The sequence below is a fragment of the Delphinapterus leucas genome, chromosome 15 (genome assembly GCF_059928025.1).
Source record: "Delphinapterus leucas isolate spDelLeu-1000000601 "Yukka" chromosome 15, BTC_Dleu_Yukka2, whole genome shotgun sequence".
NCBI lineage: Eukaryota > Metazoa > Chordata > Mammalia > Artiodactyla > Monodontidae > Delphinapterus > Delphinapterus leucas.
In genome coordinates, this window is record NC_143143.1 from 23949531 (window position 1) to 23975621 (window position 26091).

Consider the following 26091-nt stretch of genomic DNA (forward strand, 5'->3'; position numbering starts at 1 on the left):
TGAGCCTCAGTTTCCTCATATGCATGTTTATAAATGACCGTGCAAAAGCCGCATTTATTTGGGGGTTCCAAATATATTTTAGTGAGTAGGCAAATTCACAAATACAGAATCCATGAATAATGAGGAGTGAGAGCACATCCTTAACTCAGATGAGTAAGTCAAACATTTATGGAGCATTTGCAGTGGAGTATGAAAATATAAGGCTCACCTCTTGCATGAAATATTACTCTTTACTTTATCTTAGTTTTCCCAGTTTTTAATTTTTAATGTAATTAGTCAAGTAATTTCATGAATACGTGTTCAGTGCAAAAACATTAAAATGACACACAGCTCCAAAGAATTAAAAAAGAATAAAATGTATTCTTCACTTTATATTTGCATTAGATTCAATTTCTTTCTCCAGAGGTGACCATTATTAATAGTTGGTGTGATACTTTTGAGATTTAAGCACACACGTGTTTAAATGTACACACATGTGTACATCACAAAAACACACTATTTTCAAAAGTAAATGAGCCATGTAAGAAACGGGATGTTTATAGCAGCTTTATTCACAATAGCCAAAACTTGGAAGCAACCAAGATGTCTTTCAGTGGGTGAATGGATAAACAAACTGTTGTATATCCATACAGTGGAATATTATTCAGCACTAAAAAGAAACAAAGTATCAAGCCATGAAAAGACCATGGAGAAAACTTAAATGCATATTATTAAGGGAAAGAAGCCAGTCTAAAAATGCTACATGCCGTATGATTCCAACTATATGACATCCTGGAAAAGGCAAAACTATGGAGCCAGTAAAAAGATCAGTGGTTGCCAGGGATTAGAGGGGAGGGAAGCATGAATTGGCAGAGTACAGAGGGTTTTTAGGGCAGTGACACTACTCTATATGACACCATATAGACATGTGGATACATGTCATTATACATTTGTCCAAGCCCAAAGAATGTACACCAAGAGTAAACCTTACATAAACTATGGACTCAGGTGATAATGATGTGTCAGTATAGGTTCATCGTTTGTAACACGTGTACCACTCTGATGGGGGATATTGATAATGGGGAGGCTGTGCGTGTGTCGGGGTGGGGATGTACGAGAAATCTCTATATCTTCTGCTCAATTTTGCTATGAACCTAAATCTACTCTGAAATAAAGTCTTTTTTTGCAAAAGCAAATGGAATCACAGTATACATAAAACTTGCCTTTTTTCCTTAACATTTCTTGAAGTTCACGCCACTTCAGAACATAAAGACCTATACTGTGCTTTATTATAGCTGCAAAGCATTTCATAGCATGGGCATATGTGATCTCCTATTGATGGATTTTTAGGTGGTCCCTGTGTAATAGGGGACCCTATTGCTAAACCATTTAACAGTGGACAACTTTGTGTGCACACATTCGTGGCACATTTGTGAGAGGTAGAACTGGGCAGGGGTTGAAAGCTGACCCTCTACCATCCCACAGTCTGAGCTGGAGTTCTAGTTCACCTACTTGCTGGGTTATCTTGTGTCAATTAGTTACCCTCTCTACACCTCCTCTTTCTCATCTGCAAAATGGAGATATTAATAGTCCTGACAGAGTTGCAAGCGTTTGTGAGAAAATCCACCCCTTAGCACTGTGCTTATGCATAGTAGGTATTCAGTGTTGGATAATATGTATAGTTTTGGGGGCAGGGCCCAAGGGACAGGAGAGCATAATGACGACAGTATAGACTCTATAAAGTGCTTGGAGCAGTGGCTTGCCACACCCTAATCACTGCATAAGACTTTTCTATTATTACTAGCATCCTAGAGGTAGAATTGCTGGGTCAGAACATATGTGCATTGAATATATGTTACTACCTACTGCCAAGTCACAAAGCCCTCGTCCGACCCTCCAAAACCCTCCAGAAGAAAGGCTCTACCAACTTCCATTCCCACCAACACATGGAGACTGCCTGTTTCCCTACACCCTTGCCAGTACTGGATACAACCGAGCAGTTTAATTTTTGCCAACCTGATGGGCTCATTCTCCTTCATTGAAACTCTGACAACTGGATCCTGTCATCAAATCGGTGTATATGGGCCTTTGAGAAGGCTGTCGGTGAATGCAAGCAAAAGGAAGCATCCCTCTAATTTGCCACAAGCTCATTTAGGCTCTTTGGAGGATTCACAAATGGTTATCAGGGTAATTCTGAAAAGAAGTGGGGGCAGAGATCCTCAGAAAGAACCTGATTGTTTCCGGGGGGCCTTTGATTTGATTGGCTGCAGGACCCTTTCTGCCAGATGTCAGCAAATCATAGACATTCATCCAGCTGAAAGCCAACCCATTCAGCCTTTCTGGGCAACATATTCAGACAGAACCCAGCACATTTGGCTCAGGGTGGTAAAATAAATAGGACTTAATTTATATTTTAAAGTCTTTTATCTCTCTTTAAGCCCCTGTGCCTCACTGAAATAAAATTTGATCGAGATGGAGAGAGGAGAGAATGCAGCTTTAATAATGCATGATCCGCAATCTTGGCCCACCCTTTCTTCACCTTAACATTTTGTTGGAGGCTCGCCATTTCCCTGTGCTTTCCCTGCTTAACTCTTGAACGACAGTCTTGTCCCTCTTCTAAACCATATTGCCTCAGCATTCAGATGGTTTCAGATGGGACTGGCAGGTTTGATATCCACTTCGCCCAATGAGAGACACTGGGGACAAACTGGGGTCCTTACCCTTCTCTCCATGAGCCACTGTCTGCCAGTCAGCCCCCATATTGATCAGATTAGCTGGTAATTAACAGCCCAGCCCAGCCAAGCAGAGGAAATGACTCATTTAGCAGAATGTCACTGCATCTAATTTACTTTGCTTATCAGAGATTTATTCTCTAAGGACTACAGGAAGCAGAGCAGGGCACCTTCAGTGGAGGGATCTGAGGGGTTTAAAAGCTTAAATGTGGTCTAACCTCTCTCTGTCTGGGGTTTGTCTGGCAGTACGGAGGCTTCTAATGCCAACCTAGAAAAGAGACTGTGCTGATATATGTGCCTCGAGCTTGCGATAAAAAAGATCGAATAACTCTCAGCATGAAAATTGGTGCTTAGATTACAAAGTCTTTGTTCCTTGTTTGTTGTTTAAATCCCTTCTCACGTTTTTTAAAGCTAAACTTGTTTATCCTATTTATTTGATGAGAAAACTCCTTCCATGGCTAGTTAGCTTTGGTTGTAGTTAGTAGTAGTAGCTAAAACGTTACCTACAATAATAATAACAAAGATATTTATTGAATCCTTCAGATATGCCAGGCATCGTATTCAACCTACCACCTTGGATGGAATACATTTCACCCTCTAAGCCGGGGATTGGCAAACCTTTTCTTAAAGGGACAGAGTAAATATTTTAGCTTTGCAGACAAAGATCTCTGCGGCAACTTCTCAACTTTGCCATTGTATCAAGAAAGCAGTCATAGAATATATGTAAATAAATGAGCACGGCTGTGTTCCAATAAAGCTTTCTTTACAAAAACAGGCATTGGGACCGATTTGGGTTGTGATCCATTAGTGATAGAATCAATTTAGTGTGCCGTAAAAATAATTGTAAAAAAATATGAAACAAACAAAAATAGAATAAAAACTATACAAATGCATCACATCTAATATGGATAAACCCCTATTTTAGAAATTTACATTTCAGATACAGGCATATATATGCACCCATGTATGCATATGTGTATATATGTGTGTGTGTACTTATTTGCACGTGTGTTCTGGGCTTTGATGTAAAATGTATAATCTTATGGATAATGGTCATAAAATTTGAAAAATACTGTTCTTAACACCCCCCTGATGTAAGTCTCTCTATAACATGCATTTTACAGCTTAGGAAACAGAGACATGAAGAGACATTAAGTGACTTGCTCTAAGTCACACAGGCAGAGGGGCTGGGATTCAAATAACACCAAAATACATCAGTTCCTGGTGGTGGAGGGCAGAGTCTGAGGGGAAGAGCAAAATGCACAGGCTAGTCTAACAGGTATTTTATTCTAAGATGACAGCCTTTGAGATAAGCTTTTTCCCTTTTGCTTATTTTGGAAATGTTAATGAACAGTCAAATGGTTAAAATTCTTTCCAGTGGAAGGAAAATAAAAGAAAACAAAGGACGGGCATATTCCACCTATAGAATGGTTTCCTGCTGAAACAAACTGAATGTTTTCCTTCCTGGTATTTGCACTGCAATTGCTCTTTATCACAATGTATTTTTTTCTCCTAACACATTTTAGAAAGTCAGTTGGAATTGATTTGAGACTCTAAACAGTCTCCTGAATGAAAAAAGCAAAGTGTAACCTATTCAAACAGCCCCTCTTCCTTAATCTAGTAACTTGTGAGATGCAATTTAAATGATAATGTTAACCAAAATGGGAGAAAGGCAAGGCTACAGTAAAGGGTAGTTTTTTTGGTTTTTTTTTTAACCCCCACTAGAAAAGACAAATGGCTGAGACATTTATATCTGCAGCGCTTATTAGGTAGAAAATGCTCAACCCATTAATTTTATTGCTGTGGTGCCGAATATGGAGTGAGAATGAAGTTCAGAGGCTGTTACAAGACTCCAGTGGCTCATGCAAGATGGAGGCGAGCAGAGAGGGAAGCGCCAGCAAAATCCAAGGATTTTTCAGAAGAGTCTCCCCTAACTTTCCTCCTGGTGTTGCAGAACAAGTGTTTCTCTAAGTGCGACTCCTTGGAAAATTTTCTCTTAAATTGAGACTTAAGAGTCACTTTAAGTTTTTGTTTTTAAGGTAACCTTCCATAGATGTTTGCTGATTAATTTAAAGACAGGTCTCCCTGGCAACCATGTTTTACTCGAGTGGATTATGCAAGCAGAAAATAGAACTTGGAGTTATTGGAAATAATGTAAGTAAATGTTAGTTTCAGTAAGAAAAAAAGAAAGCGAGCGTATTAGGATTTTTTTTTAAGTATTCCTAAATTTAAAGACATATGTAGGAAATAAGGAGGAAAATAAATTACATGTCGTAATGCTACCTTACAAGGCTGCCGTTACTATTTTGTAATGGTCTTTTTTCCCAGACTTTTTTCCTATGTGCCTTGGTTAAGAAGCTTCACAATTCCCCACAGTTACCACCTTAGTAAGAAAAGCAAAAATATAAGATGGAAAATGTAGCTATCTGCACTCAATTCTACCTTGTGCCCTCGTGCTCCAGAGTCTGGAATTTGTGTTCAACAACCAGGGATGCTTAGAAGAGGGTGTCCTAACTACCTTCACCCCAAAGCCTTCTCCAGAGCATCTGGGGTACTGATATCATGCCATAAAACTCTTACACACGCCTTGCAGGTTTTTGTATACCAAGGCTTTGTTGGCAAGAAAGCCAGAACTGAGAGACCCCCACTTAGTCTATTATTTCCAATAGCCTTCAAGTGTCAAGCTTTGCTGACAACAACTTCTAATTATCCAACAAACTCCGTATCTCCCATGGTCATGTGTGGCTCAGGGAAATTTAAAACTCCCTGTACTATGCATGACTGTTGATAGATTTATATATATATATATATATATACACACACACACACACACACACATATACACACGTATATGCACATATATACATTAGTTTTATATGTATATATTATCATATATATAAACATACATACATATATGATCAAAGTTATATGTGCATATACTTTAAAGAATCGAGAGTTCTGCAAAATTTGTTACAAAAAGAGAGCAGATCACACCAGTCAGAATGGCCATTATTAAGTCTACAAATAATGAATGCTGGAGAGGGTGTGGAGAAAAGGGAGCCCTCTTACATTGTTGGTGGGAATGTAAATTGGTGCAGCCACTATGAAGAACAGTATGGAGTTCCTCAAAAAACTAAAAACAGAGTTGTCATATGATCTAGTAATCCCACTCCTGGGCATACATCCGGAGAAATCTCTAATTCAAAAAGATACATGCACCCCAATGTTCATAGCGGCACCACTTACAATAGCCAAGACATGGAAGCAACCTAAGTTTCCATTGACAGATGAAGGGATAAAGAGAATATGGTATATATACACAATGGAATATTACTCAGCCATAAAAAAGAATGAAATAATGCCATTTGCAGCAACATGGATGGACCTAGAGATTATCATGCTAAGTGAAGTAAGTCAGACAGAGAAAGACAAATATAGTATGATATCACTAATTTGAGCAATCTTAAAAAATGATACAAATGAACTTATTTACAAAACAGAAATAGAGTCACAGACTTAGAAGACAAACTTATGGTTATCAGAGGGGACAGCAGGGGTGAAGGGAGATAAACTAGGAGTTTGGGATTAACATATATGCACTGCTATGTGTAAAATAGATAAACAACAAGTACCTACTGTATAGCACAAGGAACTGTATTCAATGTCTTGTAATAACCTAAAGGGAAAAGAATCTGATAAAGTATATCTATATCTATATATCTATATATATCTATATCTGAATCACTTTGCTGTACACCTAAAGCTAACACAACATTGTAAATTAGCTATACTTCAATAAACAAAATAAAAAAATGAAAAACAAAAAACAAATGTATTCTGCTGCTAGAAAAAAAACAGAGCAGGAACTTGCTTCCCTTCATTTCTTCCCATTTCCCTCCCTCCATAGGCCACCACTGTTGACTCATTGCTGATTCTTTTGGGACCTCCAGATACCTAAATAATACGCTTATCATGTTACATACTGATTTGTCATATTTAGGCATGTTAGCTATTTATCTCAAGCAAAATGAGAATTTACCTCTTTGGTCACCCTTCCCTGCTTTCGCCACCACTACACAAACTATACACACTTCCTGTCTCTGAATTTCTCAGTGATTTTTGATAGTTCAATATTTGTTTTTTTCCAATGTCATGAATGATCATGCCAAATAGCTTCCACAGTTGAACCATGTAATATATATTCTATAATTTTTTTTCCCTTTACTGCACAACTTTTTGTTTTCCATGAAGTTAATACTTGCCTTCTAAAACTTTGCTCAGTTTTCCACGTTCTTGTCAATAATTTGACCTTCAGTTTTTGGCTAGTAATGACATCCATTCTCATCAGGTAAGCTAGCAATTTTACCTTCCAGGAGTTCGAAGCTCCTGGGGCCTTCAAACCCGCCCCTCTGCTCCTGATCGCAGGGAAACCAGCTCTCATTCTGGATCTCCTCACACCCCATGGCCATCCCCTTTGTCCTTGGTAGTAGATACTCTATTTCTCATAGCGCATGTATTCAACACTCCTGATTTAGCCTTTCAGTTTACTTGAGCACTTTTTTCACTACGTTTCTGAGAAAGGAATTATCATTACTACTTTTGGAGATGTTATATATAAATGCTGGATATAGAATCCCAGACTGGAAATCATTTTCCTCAGAATTTTAAAGACATTACTGTCTTCTAGATTTTAGAGTTGCTACTGAAAAGCCACTCTGTTCTGACTCTTTGCATAGGACCCACATTTTCTCTTGGCAACCTTGGGAAACGTCCTTGAACCAGCCTTTTCAAATGCCATGACCATGTGCCTTGGTCATTACTCTGGCCCACTGGGGCTGGAAACACATGCTGCTTGGTTCTGGAGAATTTTCTTGAATTATTTAAGTGAGTGATTTTTCCCCTCCATTTTTTTCTGTTCTTTTCTTTCTTTCTAAAACTCTTGTTATCCAGATGTAGATTCTCTATTCAAAAAATTTTTCTTCTCTCCTATTTTGCATGCCTTTGTCTTTTTACTCTGTTCTGGAAATTTTTGTCAATCTAATCTTCCAACCCTTTCATACTTTTCAAAGTATTTCTTTGTGCTATCACATCTTTCACTTCTGAGGGCTCTTTCTTGCTCTGCAAATGCTCATGTTTTAATAGCAGGTAGAACAGTCAGTGCAGTGCCCTAAACACGTTAGGGTAACAGCAAAGAGGATGACATGCCTGGTGAGTGTCAAAGCCAAAAAGTTCAGAAAAGTCATGGAGATGAAAGCAGCTCTTTTGCCCCTTTCCCGTTTGCCCATGTCTATTCCCCTCTAACCTTGAAAGAACCTAACCGTAGGAATGAGATTACTAGGCAGTTTAAACTACCTCCTGACTTACGCTCTTCTGAATGCACACCATGCCTTGCCTAACCTGTTGATTCTATGCTAGATTAAAAGAAGTAAGAATGAAGAATTAAGTAAAGAAAGACTAGCTCTCTGCCCGCAACAGCCCCCTTAGAAATCCTGCAGGCAGATCCTGCAGGCAACATAACATTTGAAGAGAGAGTCAGCCAGCCTGCACGCAACAGAGAAGGATGCAGAACCCAACCTCCTGCCCCATGATTCACTGAGATTCCCCCCACAACACACACACACTGCCTTTTCCCTTTAAAAACTGTCATGGCTAAGCAGAAACTTTGGAGCTGGTCTCCGGACACAAGTCCACCTTTTCCCCAGACTGCCGGCTTTTCTGATTATAGCGACTTTCCTTTCTACTGATGCTTGCCCCTTGAATTATTAGCTTTTGAAGGGTGGGCAGCTGAGCCTGAGTTCAGTAACAGAGAGGAGGGGACACATCATGTAGGGGCTTGTGGAGCCCTGGCTGGAAGTCATGAAAGCTGGTGTATAAGCCTAGTTTTGTCCCTTACTTAGAAAACTCGCTAGCTTCTCTGAGCCTTCATTTGACCATCTGTGAAAGGAGATGTTTGAATCTCTGAGGAGCCTCACAACTAATATTCTCATGGATCTTTAACTGCATCAATATTCTTTCCCCAAGGGAGAAAAATCATAATACTTACATTTGTGTGTATACACTTTATGCTTTCCTAAATGGCCACGTATATCTGACCCCTACCTCACCCAAGAATAGAACTTTGACCTCTGAGGCAACTATGGATTTGTGTTTAAGTGACTTGTCCAAGGTCACACAGGAATTAATGGCAGGGTCAAATTAGAAAGAGGGTCGTTTGTCTCCCAAACTGAACTTGGATGCAGAAGCCATGAGTAAGTCAATCCTCTCAGCCATGACCAAGTAGATGCTAATTCATCAGAAGGAAAACGCTGAGCTTGCCTTCTGAGTCTTTCCAAGTAAGCCTGCTGCACCACTAGCTGAAGGAAAAGGCAGTGCTAGGAGTTATACGCCAGAAGTACATCATTCCTCAGTCAGGGGCTGACGTTATATAAATGTCATACAGGCACAGCATGGATCCCACGAAGAAGGAGCCTTCTCAGCCAGCATGGGTTTTACAGCCACATGAACCTGGAGGGCTGGACATTTGGCAGTTCAGCTTTCTCTGCTGTTTAAGATGGATTTGTCGTACCAGGGACTAGCCTCTGCTGAATCCTCTCTCCTTTAAAGGACTGTCCTCTCTAAATTTATCCAATTGATAATGAGAGCAAAGAGGGCCAGATTGATGGCACCCAAGTCCATTGGAGAGAGATCAGAAAGTGCCAGGAAAACTATAACTTGCATAATTAGAAAATATTGTTTTAAGGGAACAAGGATCAGGGTTTTCCATTTCAGAGTTGAAAATGCCCCCTGATTAATTTCCTCCAGCTTATTCCTCAATGATATGAAAAGTAATCAAAAGAAGTAATCAAGACAGTCAGAGTGTCCAAAGTAACTTTAAGGTAATAATGACAGTAACACCCAATAACAGCAATAACCAGAATTATATTTTACTTTTGCATTTTTAAGCTATGTGGCAGACACTGAGTTAAGTATGTCAAAGCCTTATCTTATTTCATATGCGCAAAGCATCATGGGGTGGGGACCATTATTCTCGCCGTTTTGCAGGCGATTTCAGGTGAGTTGCTTGGAGCTTAGCTAGATGTCCAGAGTCACACAGCACGTAAAGGCAGAGTTGGAATTTTTTTTTTTTTTTTGCTGTACACAGGCCTCTCACTGCTGCGGCCTCTCCCGTTAAGGAGCACAGGCTCCGGACGCGCAGGCTCAGCGGCCATGGCTCACGGGCCCAGCCACTCCGCGGCATGTGGGATCCTCCCGGACTGGGGCACGAACCCGTGTCCCCTGCATCGGCAGGTGGACTCCCAACCACTGCGCCACCAGGGAAGCCCCAGAGTTGGAATTTGAACTCAGGCTGTTAAAATGCAAATTCCAAGCCTCTTAACTGTTCCGCTGCTATATTGTCTCTTAAAGAAAGCCTTCCTTACTATTGCCAACTCTGAATGTCATCTGGGGTGCAGGAGAGGAGGTTTATCTTTTCTTTCCCAGTCAGCAGGAAAAGTCACTTATTTTGCAAATTTAAAAATGTGGTGAAATATACATGACATAAAATTGACCATTTTAACCGTTCTTAAGTGTGCATGAAGTACGTTCACAACGTTGTGCAACCGTCACCGTCATCCGTTTCCAGATCTTTGTCATCATCCCAAACAGAAACTTTTTACTCTTTAAACACTAACTCTCCATCCCCTGGAGGGAACCAGGCCCTAGTAATCTCTATTCTACTTTCTGTCTCTATGAATTTGCCAGTTCTAAGTACTTCCTGTCAGTGGAGTCATACAATATTTGTCCTTTTGTGCCTGGTTTCTTTCACTTAAGCAACTGTTTTCAAGGTTTGTCCATGTTATAGCATGTATCAGAATTCCATTCCTTTTTATGCTGAATAATATTCCATTGTATGTATAGATTACATTTTGTTTATCCATTCGCCTGTTGATGAGTATTTGGCTTGTTTCCACCTTTTGACTATTGTGAATAATGGTGCTATGAACATTGATGTACAAGTATTTGTTTGAGTCTCTTGCTTTCAGTTCTTTTGGATATTTATCTGGAAGTAGAATCACTGGATCATATGGTAATTCTATGTTTAAGTTTTTGACGAACCACTAAATTGTTTTCCATAGTGGCTGCACCATTTTACATTCCTACCAGCAATGCCCCAGGGTTCCAATTTCTCCACATCCTCTCCAACATTTGTTATTTTCAGTTTTTTGATAATAGACAGGTGTGAAGTAGTATCTTGTATTTTGATTTGCATTTCCCTAGTGACTAACAATGTTAAGCATCTCTGTATGTGCTAAGTGGCCATCTGAATCTCTTCTTTGGAAAAATGTCCACTCAAGACCTTTCTCCATTTTTGAATTGGGTTGCTTTTCTGATGTTACCAAGTTGTAGGAGTTTTTGTTGCTGTCGTTCGTTTGTTTTTTGCATATTCTTGATATTAATCCCTAATCAGATATATGATTTGCAAATATTTCCTCTCATTCTATGGGTTGTGTTTTCACTCTCTTGATAGTGTCCTCTGATACACAAAAGTTAAAAAATTTTTTTAAATAAATAAATGTATTTATTTATTTACTTTTGGCTGCGTTGGGCCTTCGTTGCTGCGCACAGGCTTTCTCTAGTTGTGGCGAGTGGGGGCCACACTTTGTTGCAGTGCACCGGCTTCTCATTGTGGTGGCTTCTCTTGCTGCAGAGCATGGGCTCTAGGCGTGCAGGCTTCAGTAGTTGTGGCACGCGGGCTCAGTAGTTGTGGCTTGCGGGCTCTAGAGCGCAAGCTCAGTAGTTGTGGCACACGGGGCTTAGTTGCTCCGCTGCATGTGGGATCTTCCGGGACCAGGGCTCGAACCCGTGTCCCCCACATTGGCAGGCAGATTCTTCACCACTGCACCACGAGGGAAGTCCAAAAGTTTTTAATTTGATGAAGTCCAATTCATGTATTTTTTTTTCCTTTTGTTGCCTGTATATTTGGTGTCATATGTTAAAAATTATTACCAAATACAATGTCAGCAGACTTTCCCCTATGTTTTCTTCTAAGCATTTTAAAGTTTTAGCTCTTAAATTTAGATCTTTGATTCATTTTGAGTTAAGTTTTGTATATGGTGTAAAGTAAAAAGCCCCAGTTTATTTTTTTGCATGTGGATATCCAGTTTTTCCAGTACTGTTTGTTGAAAAGACCATGTTTCCCCATTAAATGGACTTGGCACCCTTGCTCTAAATCATTTGACTATATATGTGAGGGCTTATTTATGGGCTCTCTTTTCTATCCAATTGGGCTATGTCTATTCTTATGCCAGTAACACACTGTTTTGATTACTGTAGCTTTGTAGTAAGTTTTGAAATCAGGAACTTTGAGTCCTCCAGGAAAAGTCATTTTAATTCACATGAGATAAAAATTAAAGTGTAGATTAGTCTTAGATCAGTTAATGCAGAAGAGATGGCAATCAAACTAGTTTGAACACACAAGTTTCTGTTGGCATTATGCAAGTTGTAGACTTTCTCAGAGGCTGTGCCTACCAATTTTTAGTCTTTTAGATGGAGGAAGGGGTTGGGGATGAAGACCAAGGTTAGTGCTGGCAGGGCTGTGAATTGGTCCAGTTGTTTTGGGGAACATTTGGAAATAAGAATCATAACCCTTGGAAATGGGCTACCATGACCAAGGAACAGTGTTTTCAGTAGATTAATAACAAATAGACTTACAGAAAAATTTGCCTGCAAAACTGTTCAACCCAGCATTGTTACCATAGTGGTAACCAATAATAAAAAATTGAGTGGAGTTGGTTAAATTATGGCACAACCATACAATGGGATACCAGGTGGCTGCTAGAAACATCTTGCTGAAGCATATTTGTAGACATGGAAAGATAGTAATGATAACTATTTAAATTAAAAACAAATTATATGTACTATGCAATTTCACAATCGTCATATTTGGAGATCATAACATATTCAAACACACACACACACACACACACACACACACACACACAATGGCAGGATAGACACCATTATTCATTGTCATTACGTTAGGTCTGGCTCTCCAGAAGCAGATCCTGAGATGAGAATTTGTGTGCAATAGATTTATTAAGGAAATGCCTCAAGGAGAAACTGGTAAGGGAATGGGGGAAGCAGGACGGAAAAGAGGAGGAAGCAAAGCAAGGATGCAGTTTCAGGCCAAATGCCACCGAGGGTAACTCCAGCCTGATCCCCCAGAGAAACTCTGTGGTGTAAATTATACCTCAGGCTTGTCCTAACCTAAGGCAAGAAAGCGGGGCTTTCAAACTCCCTCACCCAGCAATCATTGGCCAAAGACCACTGTAGGGGGATGTAAACTCCCAGGCAATCTGGATAAAGCCACTTGGTGGGACAGTCCCCTGACGTAGAGCCACAGGTACCGAAGTTGAGGAAGAAGTCTGCAAAAACGGAAAAAGCGGTTCTGGGGTGTCTGAGTGGAGCACCCCATTTAACATTATCTAAACTTTTGTAGGCAAAGAAAAGGCATTATTTTTGTAATAACAAGTTATTTTTAAAAATATATGTAGAAACAAACAGCTTTCAAATTTCTTTGTAATCTCACTTCTGCTTCATAGAATTATGCTTTGTATTCAGAGACAAGAGGCTCTTTCTAGCAGCCATGTTGCCCTGGCTGTTCTGGCAATACTTTAATAAAGCTTTAAGGCTTTAGAATCTTCATTCCAGGGAGATAATACTTGCAAACCATAAAGGGTTAATGTTTAAAATATATAAGGAACTCATGTAACTCAATAGCAAAAACCCCCAATCATCTGATTTTAAAATGGAAAAAGGACCTGAATAGACCTTTCCCCCACCAAAAAAGACATACAAATGGTGACAGATACACGAAAAGGTGCTCAACATCACTAATCATCAGGGAAATGCAAATCAAAACTACAGAGAGATATCACCTCACATCTGTCAGAATGGCCATCCTCCAAAAGACAAGAAGTAACAAGTGTTTGAGAGGGTGTGGAGAAAAGGGAGCCCTTGTGCACTGTTGGTGGGAATGTAAATTAGTGCAGCCACTATGGAGAACAGTATGGAGGTTCCTCAAAAAACTAAACATAGAACTACCAACCCCACTTCTGGGTCAATGTCCAAAGGAAATGAAATCACTGTCTCAAAGAGATAATCTGCCTTCCCACGTTCATTGACGCATTATTCACAACAGCCAAGACGTGGAAACAACCCATGTATCCATCGACAAATGATGGATAAAGAAGATGTGGTATATATATATTTCACCTGTAAAAAAGAAGGAAATCCTACTATTTGGGACAACAGGGATGGACCTTGAGGACATTCTACCAAGTGATATAGGCCAAAGACAAGTGCTGAATGATCTCACTTATGTGAGAATCTAAAGAACGCTGAATCATAGAAAGATTAGATTAGTGGTTGCCAGGGACTGGTGGTTGGGGGAAATGGGAAGATGTTGGTCAAAAGGTACAAACTTCCAGTTATAAGATGAATAAGTTTTGAGAATGTAATGGATAGCATGGTGACCATAGGTAACAATATTGTATTGTTCACTTGAAAGTTGCCATGAGAGCAGATCTTAAATGATCTCTCCACCACCACCACCACAACGGAATGATAATTACGTGAGATGAAGGATGTTAACTAAACTTATTGCGGTAAATATTTTGTAGTATACACATGTATCAAATCATTTTGTACATCTTAAACTTATACAATGTTGTATGTTAAATATATATCAGTAAAACTGGGGGGAAAAATCCTCTATCCAGAGACTAACATATATCATTAATGGTAATGAAAACAATAATAACAACAGTGATGACTTTTGGAACCATCCTGTACATTAGTGTTAGTAATAATAGTAACGTATTGAAGCTCTCTATGGGCTGGGTCCTGGGTAAAGTACTTCATTCATTATCTCATTGATTCTTTATAATAACCTTATGGGGGTGGGGTACAAATGTTAACCCTATTTCCCAGATGGGAAAACTAAGGCTGAGAGAGGTTAAACAATTCACTCCAATAAAAGCAGTTAAAGGCAGAGCTTGGACTCATTTTGCCTGGTGCCAAAACTCACACTCAGAATCATCGCAATGTGCTATATGCCAATCCATGTATTTCTCCTCTTATATTTTAAGATACTAAGTCTTGAATTCTGATCATGGGCCAGTTCTACTACTGTTATATTGTACTCCTTTTTATATGTAATCCTGAGAATATTTCTCTGTTGGTTTTCTCAGCCTCTTTGGACAAGCCATTTTAGCTTCTTTCTGTTCATAATCTCTTGGGAAAAGGGCTGATGGATTTGTAAAATTATGAGCAAACCCATCATTAGCTATGGAGAATACCTGCCCTAGTGCCTGCTGGGTTGAGCATTTTATAATATTCAAACTTCAATCATTGCATTCCCTAAATGATAGCTTTCTCTGATCTAAGGGGAAACCTTACCTTTTTGTCTGCTGCAAATATACATGGTAAGAGTGAACAGAGGCCAAGAGGTGTATTATAATGTGAGAAAAGCATTTTCTAGGACAGGAAAATAAGGGTGATAATTTTAGAAATTGCCAAATAGGATAAGTGGGTGGTTTCCTTCTTTTCTTTAACAGTTTTCCTTTCATCATCACCTTAAGTCTAAATTCCTGGCATAAACTCTACATGACACAGATTGAAAGAAATAGAAACAAACAGATAGTTCAAAAGAAATGGAGAGGATTTAGTTGACACTTACAAGTTGAATTTCTATCCCAAGATTAATTTGCCTGCACCGCACTCATAACTTTCCAGATTTGTTTACTTATGTATGAGAGAAAAAAAAAAAACAAAGCCAAGCTCAGCTAGGCTGAATCTAGAGATTATTTAAATTACTGAGAAATCTATTATTGAGAAACCTCAATTCCACTTGGATTTGAGGTTTTGTTTAGTGTTGCCTGATAATAACTTTCTGCTTGACTGATGGCTACTAATTCTGATAGTGGTACATGAATGTCAGTCACAAGTGGAAATAGACACACAAACTCTAGGACCCATTAAGACGGTTGCCATGATCGCATTCCCAAATGTGTGTTGATTCAAAATATAGGCTAAAGAGATTTAATTGCTTTCTGGATGGGAAACATGTATGATTTGAGTTTGCTGTTTGGGGCACGCAAAAGAGAAAAGAGGAGGAAGAGAAGCAGAGGGGCCTCAGGGGATAGGGAGAGCATCATGCCCTGCTGACAGGTGCAGAGAACAGACCCAGCATCTGTGGAAGGAAAGCTGAGTATTTAGAAACAAGGTGGTAGGAAATTAAAGCACAAAGAGATGGTTAAGATGCTCAGGGAAATAGGCCAGGAAACTGAATTTGTCTCAGTCAGGAGCTGGCTGCATCTCAAATTACAGATGGAGCCCACCAGCCTTCCTTTTCTCCCTCTTCTCTGAGCCCATTGGTTTTGATTTGGTCTTAATGCATGGAAGGAGCCCTCATGGAGCCCAGCTACCTGTCGGTGCGGTGAAAATGAGCACTTAAAATGTAAACAGTTCTCCCAGCTGCATGTGCTTCAGGCAAATGGGTTTGGAAGAATTTCACCCATTGTTCTCATGGAGTGGCTGCTCTGTGGGGTACCTCTGGGACCAACTAGGCTGGGGTTTTCACTGTGTTTGTTTTTTCTTTTCTTTTTCAGATAAGCAAACTGAGGCTTAGAGAGGACAAAGAATTTGGGTGGCATTCTACTGTTATGCTCAAGCAAATTGGCTCAAAATCTGGATCTGCCACTTGGCAAATCGCTGGGTGATTTGGGCCAGTTTCCATCTCCCTAAGCCACTGCTTGTTTTTCTGTAAAGTAGGGATGAAGACAAGAATATTGATGACGTACCATTTACTGTTAGGCTTTACTGGGAGAATGCATGTAAAATGCACTCCATTTATTTAACGTAGATTCATTGAGCACCTTCCATGTCCCAGATATTGTTTTAGGTGCTACCATAGCCTTGCTTTTTGCCCTTGGGTGACAAACATAGCTAACAGAGGCAGAGGCTGACCTTTCTCAAATGTCTACTGGGGGCCAAGTTCCTGTGCTTATCTCTTACATGCACGTCTCATTCTATCAAACAGCAACCCTGAGAGGCAGGTACTATTTTTTTAATTTTTAAAAAAATTTTAAAAAATTCTTTCTTTCCTTCTTTCTTTATTTTTTAATTTTTTTTTAGGCAGGTACTATTTTTATCTCCATTTTGTAGATAAGGAAACTGAGGTTTAAAGAGAGGAATCAAGTAACTTGCCCAGGGTCACACATCTAGTGGGTGGCTGAATTGGGATTCATTCAATGGATCCTTTCAATAAATATTTATTGAGCCCCTACTATTGTGCTAGAGGCAGGGAATGCAATGATGAACAAACAGGACAAGTCCTAATGGGGCTTATGTTCTAGCTGGGAGTCAGGCAGCAGCTAACTCCTCAACGACAATTTAGTTCTGTGACAACTTTTAGGAAGGAGATATGTGAAGGCTAAGGGTGGGATCTGACCCGGTTTGAGGGGGTGACATTTAAGCTGAGATTTGAAGGGTGAGCAGGATCTGAGCAAAAGGGTGAAATGTAAAGAACATTCCAGGCTGGAGGCCATTTTCACAGTATAGTTGCTACTTGTGTTCATCCTCAGTCTATTAAAAAAACAGTACTATGTATAAAATGGATAACCAACTACCTACTATAATTCTCCACGCTCTACCTACTGTAGAGCGTGGAGAATTATACTCAATATCTTGTAATAACCTATAACGGAAGAGAATGTAAAAAGAATATATATATATATATATATATGAATCACTTTGCTGTACACCTGAAACTAACATGACATTGTAAATCAACTATATTTCAATAAAAATTAAAAAAAAATAGCGTTGGCTTCAACTCCAGTTGTGGGAGAATCCCGTTCCTTGTTCTCCCAGCTCAGCTGACAGCCCTGAGCCCTGGCAGACACGTTTTCTCTGTAAGTGGGGTCGACATCATCTTATAGAATGAATCTTTTTCCCGAGTGAAGGCTTGTGATTGGTCTTTGGCAAATTGCAAAACTAAAGGCATTGTGTGTGTGTGTCTTGTAGCTGTAAAAATGCCATCTCCAATTATATCTCTTAACCATCCCAATTCTCAGTCCTTTTTCAGTGAGCAGGTAATGAAGATGGTTGTTTTGAGTGACAGAGAAGCTGACTAGCTCTTGGCAGTGAAACCTGAAAAACCCCCTACCTTCTTAACCACAGACAGAGGAATCCACTTGGCCTCAGGGCCAAGGAACACCGAGCTGTCAAACATGCCTGGGAGAGTGACAGGGCCATCTTCGTGATTTCTCTTTGAGGGGGAGGAAGAGGACAGGCAGCAAACTCAGATCCAGAGGACTTTGAATTAAAAGTGAGGAGGGTGGGGCTTCCCTGGTGGCGCAGTGGTTGAGAGTCCGCCTGCCGATGCAGGGGACACGGGTTCGTGCCCCGGTCTGGGAAGATCCCACATGCCGCAGAGCGGCTGGGCCCGTGAGCCATGGCTGCTGAGCCTGCGCGTCCGGAGCCTGTGCTCCGCAATGGGAGAGGCCACAACAGTGAGAGGCCCGCGTACCAAAAAAAAAAAAAAAAAAAAAGAGTTTTCTCCTCTCCATCCTCCCAGCCCTCCAGGAACTCTTGGTCTAATGCAGGAAGCAGATGTGTTTAAACAAGCAACTTTAACATGAAGTAAACTGTGCTCGGTGCCCATCACAGTGCCTGCCCCACAATGGCACCTAAAAAAGTTTTGTTGAATGATTGTCTGCCTCCATGAATGAATGAATGAATGAATGAATGAATGTCTCTGAAAAAGCACCAGACAGACTCCAGTGTGCGAAAGCAAAGTATGTCGTTAAAGTGTGCACTGAGCTTGGGGGTTGATGTATATAGGACTTGACTGGATGAAGAAGAAGGGGAAAAGGAGAGATATGGAGTCATGGGAAAACCTTGATGTTCAGATTCGGGGGCCCACTTTTAAGCATGACTGCATCTCTACCTGCCTTAGCATATTGTGGCGGTCGTATTGTATTCTGCAGTGCTATTTAAACTTGAGTGTGGATTGGATTTGCCTGGAAAACTTGCTGAAACCCAGATTTGGCGACCCCACCCACAGTTTCTGACATAGTAGGTCTGGGGTGAAACCTGTTGACTGAAAAAAAAATACCCATACCATCTAAAAGTCATGTTTTATTCGGGGAACTTCCTGAGGACTATAGCCTGGGAGGCAGCCTCTCAGATAGCTCTGAGGGACTGTTCCAAAGAGGTAAGAGAGGAGCCAGGATATATAGGAGTTTCTGCTGAAAAACAAACAAACAACAAAAACCCCATGTAGTCAAACATCAAAAGATTACTGCTAATCACAAAAAATAGACACCTCAAGTTAATGATTTTAGCACTTTTCTGTATTTGGGAAGATGCAAGAATCTGGGCTTATTGAAATTATTCCTTAGATATGCATCTTATCTAGAGCCGGTATCCAAAGCACATGCTTCCTGATTTTCTACATTCTGGATTCCCCTCAGGGCGCACCCGCAGGGGTCGGGGTATTGGGGGCCTGGGGAGGCAGCTGCCATGGCTGATGGCTTGATGGCAGGCAATATTCCTTGTTTACTGGAATGGCAGGTGACAGTTTTTGTTTACTGGAGTGGCAGGCATTTTTTGTCCGCAGCGCTTCCTCTTGGTCATAAATATGACCAAGGTTTGGGAGGCATTTCTTGACCAACTAGTCCCACAGCACTAGGAATTCTCTTTCCTAGGTCAAGCCCAAGAACTTGCATTTCTAGCCATTTCCCATGTGATGGTGATGATGCTGGTCCTGGGACCACACTTTGAGAATCATGGGCAGAGTGCCTTAGAATAAGAGCTCTGGATTCAAACCGCTCAAGTTTAGGACTGCCGGATAAAAAACAAGATGCTCAGTTAAATTTGAATTTCATATAAACAACAAATGCTTTTTTAATGTACGTATGTCCCATGCAAAGAGACATTCTGTATTTTTATGGGCTGCATCTGCAACCCTATTTGGTATAATTCCCAGCATAGTGGCTCTGGAGCCTTGTTATTTAAGGCAAGTCATTTATGCAATTTGTGCTTCAATATCTCCATCTACAAAATGGGGACGGTAAGGATGCCCCCTACCTCCTAAAACGCTTGAGATGATGAAATGATCATGTAAGGACTTACCGCAGAGCCATGCCTGTGGCAAGTGCTCTGTAAATGTCAGCTGTTATTATTCACCATTAACCTCAGCTGAGTAACGTTTTGGGGAAAAAACATTATGCAGAGAGTGGTCTGTGAAAGGATTCTATGATTCAGCCTTTTAAATTTTAAACTAAAAACTATTTCTCTTAGAAAAGGTCCTTTTAGCTGCCCCCTCCCATTTCTGTAACAGGAGATTATACAAAATGGATTGGTTGATTACATCTGAAAGCTCTCCTTCCAGCAACTCCTGCTCTGGCTCAGGGCAGGATTTGGCTGTCCTCTCTGTTGTGCCCAAGTGTTAAATGTCTCAGGAGCTGGCAAAGGTAGGTCTTCAGGGCCAGGGCTAATTCCTGCCTCTGGGAGACAGACACAGCCCCTCGCAACCTGCTGCTTGCTATTTAGAGAGAGAGAGAGAGAGAAGAAATATGAAGATGTTTCAGTGTAGAATCAATCTGAGTGTGACTCAATACCTTGGAATTAAACTTTCCCCCTCAATTATTCCAAATTTATGTCTATCTGGTAAAAACAACTGTTTTAGCATCATCAAAAAGCAAAATTGGGTGGGGTCTTAGCTGTTACCCACTCTCATGGCTTCCATGAAAATGTGTGTATATTTATATTTATTATGTGTATACATATGAATCAAAAGCTAGGAAAAGCTTGGGATGCTCATTGCCCCTGTACTGCGTGGGCAGTGGAATCCTGGTCCATTCTGGAAGCTGGAAAGCTGGTGAGGGTCAGCCTGAAACGCTCATGGGTAGAATGAGTGATGCAGGGGGCCCAGCGTGGGACTAAAATGTCTGGAGATTTCATTGGCCCTTGGTAAAATAAAGTTGACTAGATCAGTATTTTCCAACCTGTAGGTTGTAACCTATAAGTGGCTCATGAAATCAATTTAAAGGGTCATGACCAGCATATATATATTCATTTATTTATATATATTTATATTTTTTAGAAAAGAAACAGAATACAAAACAATTGAAAACAGAGTGCATTACAGTGTACACAGGGTAAACATTGTATTGTGAAACTTTTGATACATATGTATATGTATGATAAATATAAATCTACACACATTTACATGTGTCATGGGTCATCGGACACAGTCCAAAGAATTTGGAAGTCGTCAGAAAAGGGGATATGTAAAACCCCTTCCAACTTTGCAATTTGGATGCTAAGACAGTGGTTTTTAACCAGGGGCAGTTTTGCTCTCCCATGGAGATTTAGCAACATCAAGATGTTTTTGTTGTCATGGCTTTGGAGGGAAGGATATATGCTATTGACATCTAGTGAGGAGAGGCGAGGGAGGCTGCTAAACACCCTACAGGGCACAGCACAGCCTCCCAACAATAGAGAATTATCCTTCCCAAATGCCAATAGTGAGGAGGTTGAGAAACGCTGTTCTAAAAGCATGTGTGGATAGAATGACGTATCTCTAGCAGTCTTGTTATACTCCCTAGCACTTACTGAGCATTTAATATATGCAGGTACACTTCTAAGTGCTTACATTAATGAGCTCTTTTAATTCCTACAGCATGTGGGAGATACAATTACGTTCTTATCCCCACTTTCAGATAAGGAAAATGAACAGAATGGTGTGAAGGGCTTCCTGAGGTTACACAGTTTGCAAAATTGGGATTCAAATCCAGGAGTTCTGGTTCCAGATTCCTTGAATCAGCACATCACAGTTTCCAAAGCCTTTTTTTGGTGGTAAAATATACACAACATAAAATTTGCCATTTCAACCTCTTTTTTTTTTTTTTTTTTTTTGGTGCTATGCGGACCTCTCACTGCTGTGGCCTCTCCCGTTGTGGAGCACAGGCTCCGGACGCGCAGGCTCAGCGGCCATGGCTCACGGACCCAGCCGCTCCGTGGCATGTGGGATCTTCCCGGACCGGGGCACGAACCCGCGTCCCCTGCATCGGCAGGCAGACCCTCAACCACTGCGCCACCAGGGAAGCCCTCAACCACTTTTAAGTGTAAAATTCAATGGCATTAAAGACATTCACAAAATTGTGCAACCATCACCACTATCACTTTCTACAATTTTTGACCACCCCAGATGGAAACCCTGTACCCATTAAGTAGTCACTCCACGTTTCCTCCTCTCCTCAACCTCCTGTGAACCTATAATGTCTTTCCTGTCTCTATGAATTTGCCTACTGTAGATATTTCATATAAATGGAATTATATAATATATGGTCTTTGGTGTCTGGCTTCTTTCACTTAGTATATCTTTAAGTTCATCTGCGTTGTAGCATGTACCAGTATTTCATTCATTTTATGGCTGATTAATATTTCATTGTACGAATATACCACATTTTGTTTATCCATTTCTGTGGATGGACACTTGGGTTGTTTCCACATTTTGGCTTTTGTGAACATTGTGACTATGGATCCCAAGTTCTTTCATACAGATGGTGGAGAAGGCTTATGTCGCTGAGAACAGAAAACGAAGACTGTTTTGGTTTCAGATACTGAGCCCTGTCATCTCACGGATTATTATCTTGTTTGATCTTCCCCACAACCCATTGAGGTTCACCCATTTTTACACATATGAAGAACAGAGAGAGTGAGTCACCTGCACAGGGTCATACAGCCAATCAAGGTGCATCATTCCCTGTCACAAAGGAGAAAGTTGTGTTTACATGATGCAGCAGAACTCTGAGCAGTGGCTGCCTGCTGGAACGGGAGTTGAACTTCATTCCGATTTGCACAGAAATGGTGGTGGGCAAAATTCCCTCACTACTCATATCGTACTGTTTCCAGGTGCTATATTTAGACATATGTGAAGAAGAATATGGGAATAAAGAGTCTTTTCACTGTGCAAGAAGAAAACTATTTTTTATCCCTAAGCTTCAGTGTCATAATTTCCACTCATTCTCTGTTTGATGAGGCTTCCTTCAGTTTAATCATTCCTTCAGTGTTGCTGAGGGCCTACTATGTGCCAGGGACTGCTCCAGTCATGGGATACGGCCGTGAATAAGACAGTTGGAGTCCCTGCCCCCATGAACTAGTGGGAGAGTCCACGTAATGAACAAATGAGCGAACGCAGGAGGATTTCAGACACTGATAAGAGCAGAAAGTTACATCTTGCTCTTTATTTATTTATTTTGATTTTATTTACTTTATTTTTAATGAAAGTATAATTGCTGTACAATATTATACAAGTTACAGGTGTACAATAGAGTGATTCACAATTTTTAAAGGTTATACTCCATTTATAGTTGTTATAAAATGTTGGCTATATTCCCTGTGTTGTACAATAGATCCTTGTAGCTTATTTTATACCTAATCTTTTGTACCTCTTACTCCCTTACCCCTATATCACCCCTCCCCCCGCTTCCTTCTCCCCACTGGTAACCATTAGTTTGTTCTCTACATCTGTGAGTCTGCTTCTTTTTTGTTATATTCACTAGTTTGTTGTATTTTTTAGATTCCTCATATAAATGATATCATACAGTTATTTGTCTTTCTCTGTCTGACTTATTTCACTTAGCATAATGCCCTCCAAGTCCATCCATGTTGCTGCAAATGGCAAAATTTTATTTTTTAATGTCTGAATAGTATTCCATGGTATATATATATGTTACATCTTCTTTATCCATTCATCTGTTGATGGACACTTAGGTCGCTTTCATATCTTGACAATTGTAAATAATGCTGTGAACATTGGGGTGCATGTGTCTTTTTGAATTAGTGTTTTTGTTGTTTTCAGATGTATACCCAGGAGTGGAATTGCTGGGTCATATGTACACCTTGCTCTTTAAACTTATCCATAGAATTTAATGATAGATAGAAGTCTATCCACAGAAGAGGGCTCTGAGCCCTAAGGCTGGAGGGCAAACCTAACCCCCCCAACTTTCAAACTCACCGTATTCCCAGAAATGACAATGCATTTACTGCAAGGAATTGAAAATAACATCTTCCCTGATCCTTGGGCTCTCTTTGGTGGGAGGAATAGAGCCTAAAGCTGGACTTGTTCATGTCCTGCTTTTTCCACTCACTTTTCTGGAGTGCTGTTTGTTTAGGAAAACACTTTCAGGTTTCAAGGTTATCTTCTAAATCAAGAATTGGCAGACTTTTTCTGTAAAGGGCCAGATAGTAAGTAGATTAGTTTTTGCAGGTCCCCACTGCCGTTATAACATGAAAGCAGCCAGAGACAATACACAAATGCGTGGACATGGCTGTGTTCCAATGAAATTTTATTTATAGGCCTTAAAATTAAATTTCACATAATTTTCATGTGTCAGAAAACATTGTTAAAAATTTTTTTCCCAATCATTTAAAAATGTAAAAACCATTCCTAGCTTGTGGGTGGAGGTCTGGATTTGGCCCATGGGCCATAGACCGTTAACCCCTGCTCTATAGCGTCCCCCATAAAGGATCTTCTGGCCTCTGAACACCTCCTGTTCTACTCTAGTCAACTGACTACAGCTTAAGGGAGATGAGTCCATTTTCAGAAAGGTGCTGTTTTTAGAAAATATCAATCTTGTATTGAGTAGAAATATGCCTTCTTGTATCATTCATTCAACAAACATTTTTAAAAAAATGAACATTTTAACTATGTAGGATGGAAGTTTTAGAATATACATGAAGGTAGAGAGAATAGTAGAATGAATCTCTTCATGCCCATCACCCAGCTGTGCAATTTATCAACATGTGGCCATTGTTTCATTTTCCAGCCTCACTCACTCCATCGTCATGCACGATCCTTCTAAAGAAAATCCCAGAAATCGTATCACTCCATCAGCTAATCATTCAGTACACACCTCTGAGGGAAAAGGACTGAAAAATTTTACCAAGGTGCCATGATAATAACTAAAAAATTAACCTTTATTTTTTGATATCATTTATATCCAGTCAGTGTCCAAGTTTCTTCTACTTGTTTTTGTTTATAGCTGATTTGTTTAAATCCAGATCAAAATAAGATCTATGTGTTACATTTAGTTAGTAAATCTCTTGTCTCCTTTTTAAATAGGAGACTTATTGAAGTACAATTGGCACACAGTAAACTACACATATTTAAAGTGTACAATTTGATAAGCTTTGACCTATGTATATAACCATGAAATCATCACCAGTCAAGACAGTGAACATTTTTCTCACCCTCTAAATTTCTTTGTTCCTCTTTGTAATCTCCCCTTGGCTTCTCCCAACCTCACCCCATCAACCTCCATTGCAGTTCAACTGCTAATTTGCTGTCTGTCTTTATAGATTAGTTTGTATTTTCTAGAGTTCTGTATAAATGGAATCATGCAGCATGTACACTTTTTTGTGTAGCTTCTTTTGCACTCATGATTAGTTTGAGATTATCCATGTTGTTGGGTGTATCAGTAGTTTACTCCTTTGTTGCTGTTGACTAGCATTCTATTGGATGTGGGTGCACCATGATTTATTTACCTACTCACCTATTGATGAACATCTGAATTGTTTCCAGTTTTTGGCTATTCTAAGTAAAGTTGTGAAAAGAATGAAAGATAAGCCACAAATGGGGGGAGAAAATATTTGCAAAGCATCTATTCAACAAAAGACTTGTACCAAAAGAAAGGACCCTCACGTTTTAATGATAAGAAAACAAACAACCCAAGGAAAAAAGGAAAAGAATTTTAAACAGCTGCTTCATCAAAGAAGTTATACAAATGACAAATAAGCACATGAAAAGATATTCAGCATCTTTGCTTAGAGAAAATGCAAATTAAACCCACAAATGAGGTATCACTGCATACCTATTATAATGGCTAAAATCAAAAGGGCTGACCTATCAATTATCGGCAAGGATGGGGAAGAATTAGAACTCTCATATACTACCTGTGGGGATGCCACATGGTACAGCCACTTTGGAAAACAGTTGGACAGTTTCTTAAAGTTAAATATGCACCGTCGTGGGCAGCATAGTTCCCTCCCCACCCCCACCAGATGACCTCATGCTAATCCCTGGAACCCGTCAATATGTTACCTTACATAGGGAAAGGAATTTTGCAGATATGTTTAAGAATCTTGACATGGGGGAAATTATCCTGGATTATCTGGGAAGCCCAAGGGTCCTTATAAGAGAGAGGCAGGAGGGCCAGAGAGAGCGATTTAAAGATGCTACAATGCTGGCTTTGAAGAGGAGGAAGGAATACAGGTAGCTTCTAGAAGCTGGAAAAAGCAAGAGAATGGATTTTTTCCGAGGGCCTAC

The 26091-nt window shown here is 40.1% G+C and overlaps 1 long non-coding RNA gene across 1 annotated transcript in view; it reads left to right on the forward strand.

Annotated features, from left to right (window-relative positions):
- The window catches only part of LOC149747410 (uncharacterized), a 186887-nt gene that overhangs the window by 137885 nt on the left and 22911 nt on the right, over window positions 1–26091 (forward strand). Inside the window, exon 3 of the long non-coding RNA XR_016387802.1 lies at window positions 1–26091. This exon is cut by the window's left edge and continues 14617 nt beyond it; it is cut by the window's right edge and continues 22911 nt beyond it. This is a non-coding gene — a long non-coding RNA (uncharacterized LOC149747410).